The sequence below is a fragment of the Apium graveolens genome, chromosome 9 (genome assembly GCF_009905375.1).
Source record: "Apium graveolens cultivar Ventura chromosome 9, ASM990537v1, whole genome shotgun sequence".
NCBI lineage: Eukaryota > Viridiplantae > Streptophyta > Magnoliopsida > Apiales > Apiaceae > Apium > Apium graveolens.
In genome coordinates, this window is record NC_133655.1 from 132,413,520 (window position 1) to 132,415,846 (window position 2,327).

Sequence of the window (2,327 nt, forward strand, 5' to 3'; positions counted from 1 at the left end):
TGGGGTTCTAGCGGATTTATTTATGGATTTATTTAGTTAAATTGTTTTGATACCTTAGTATGTGGTGATTGATTGATATCCTATTATTGGTTGTTCGTATTCGTCTTATGAGCATCAAGGACTTATAAGATAGTGTGTTAATTCTTAATGAAGCGATAGTGAATTTAAGGATTTAGAACTTGCCATGCTAGCATAGGTTCATGTATTGTTATGCATGATTCGTAGGTAATTTTAACCATCTTACTTGCCCCGTGTAATCAAGATAGATAACTTGTGCTTAAACCGTTATGTTGTCAAATTCTATAGACATATAGGGTCTCAATATAATTGGTGTCTATTCAACTTTTATCTCTTTTGTGGATGTTTGGTAGTATGGTACTCGTGCAATGAAAGTTGGTGTTTATCAGTTTCGTGTTGCCTGATTAGTGTCATCACCATTGCATGCTAAGGTTGAGAACAATAAGGCTATTGAATGATGTATTTAATGAAGTTAGAATCCCCTGCTTGTCATATATATTAATTCAGTCAATCTTATTTTCTTTGTTATAATTGTTAGTTTAATTCTTAGTTATAAACAACCTCAATTTGTTATTGTCTTAGCATTGAATAATAACCATACATTGTTGCTTAAGTGCATGAATTAATTAGTTAACCAATACAGTCTATGTGGGAATGAACTAGAAAAGATTCTATACTATTTGTGAACTCGTATACTTGCGTGTAATATTAGCGCGTGTTTTGCGACTAACAAGTTTTTGGTGCCGCTGTCGGGGACTGCAGTGTTAATTTTTAGTTTACGTACTTTCCATCAATGGTCGTTAAAGTTCATTGACTCGGACATTGTTACTTATCTGTTTCCTTGTCTTATTTCAGGTACTCTAGCGAGGGTTTATGCATACACGTTCGCATACTCGTAAGAGAACACTGGATAAAGCCGAGGAAGAACTTGTGGTAGTTCGTAAGGAAGTTTTTGAGGAAGAAAAGAAGGTAGAAGAAGAAGAGAAAGTTGAAGAACCAGCTTTAGTAGAGATGGGTGATCAAGCGGAAAATCCGAAGGCTTTGATGGACTATTCTCAACCTAAGATTAATGACATTCAGTCAAGCATCATCAGACCAGCCATCAAGGCTAACACTTTTGAGATCAAGAGATCAAGTTAAGCATGATTCAGATGATACAGAACTCAGTTCATTTTGGGGGTTCTCCTACTGAAGACCCCAACATGCACATCAGGGATTTCATCGAGATCTATGACACTTTCAAGTTCAATGGTGTGACTGAAGATGATATTAAGCTACGATTCTTCCTATTCTCCCTTGGGGACAAAGCTAAGTGCTGGTTACACTCTCTACCAGCAGGGTCTATCACCACTTGGGAGGATCTTGCGCAAAAGTTTCTCACTAAATTCTTCCCTACGGCGAAGACTGCTGTAATAAGGAATGCTCTTACTCAGTTTGCTCAACAAACTGGAGAATTTCTATGTGAGGGTTGGGATCGATATAAGGAGATGCTAAGGAAGTTCCCACACCATGGCATGCCTGATTGGATGATTATCAACTGTTTCTATAATGGATAGGGTGTTACTTCTAGGCCCATGCTTGATGCAGCATCAGGAGGAGCCTTGTGGGCTAAAAGCTATGATAAAGCTTATGAACTTATTGAACTGATGGCTGCTAATGAGTACCAGAATCCTTCCCAGAGGCTGACTCAGCAAAAAGTCACGGGATTTCTGGAGTTGGACGCTGCAACTGCTATCACTACCCAACTTAAGGATTTGACGATGAAGGTGGACACTTTGGCTAATTATGGAGTTAATCAAATCACTAGTGTCTGTGAGCTTTGGCTAATTATGGAGTTAATCAAATCACTAGTGTCTGTGAGCTTTGTGCTGGTGCCTACGAGACTGATCAGTGTGCAATTTTTAGTGAATCAGCTCAGTTCGTGAGCAACTTCCAGTAATCACAGCAACCAGTGCCAGCTACCTATCATCCCAACAACCACAATCATCCTAATTTCAGTTGGAGCAACACTCAGAATGCGGTTCAACAGCCTTATCAGCAGTATCCAGCTAAGCAGTACAACCCCCTGGTTTTCAGTAATCACAGTATGCACCAAGACAACAACTCCAACTGCAACAAGCTGATGAAAAATCTTAACTAGAGGAGTTGAAGCTTATGTGTAAGAGTCAAGACATTTCTATCAAGACCTTGGAAAATCAAATTGGGCAAATTGCCAATGCCTTTCTAAATCGTCAGCCTAGTACACTACCTAGTGATACTGAAGTGCCAGGAAAGAGGGAAGCTAAGGAGCAGGTTAAGGAAATCACTTT

The 2,327-nt window shown here is 39.1% G+C and overlaps 1 non-coding gene across 1 annotated transcript; it reads right to left on the reverse strand.

The window, feature by feature from the left end:
- Positions 1–1,427: 1,427 nt before the first annotated feature.
- On the reverse strand, positions 1,428–1,534 carry LOC141688142 (small nucleolar RNA R71). Its single transcript, XR_012561604.1, has one exon. It is a non-coding gene; the product is annotated as a small nucleolar RNA R71 (small nucleolar RNA).
- Positions 1,535–2,327: the final 793 nt, after the last annotated feature.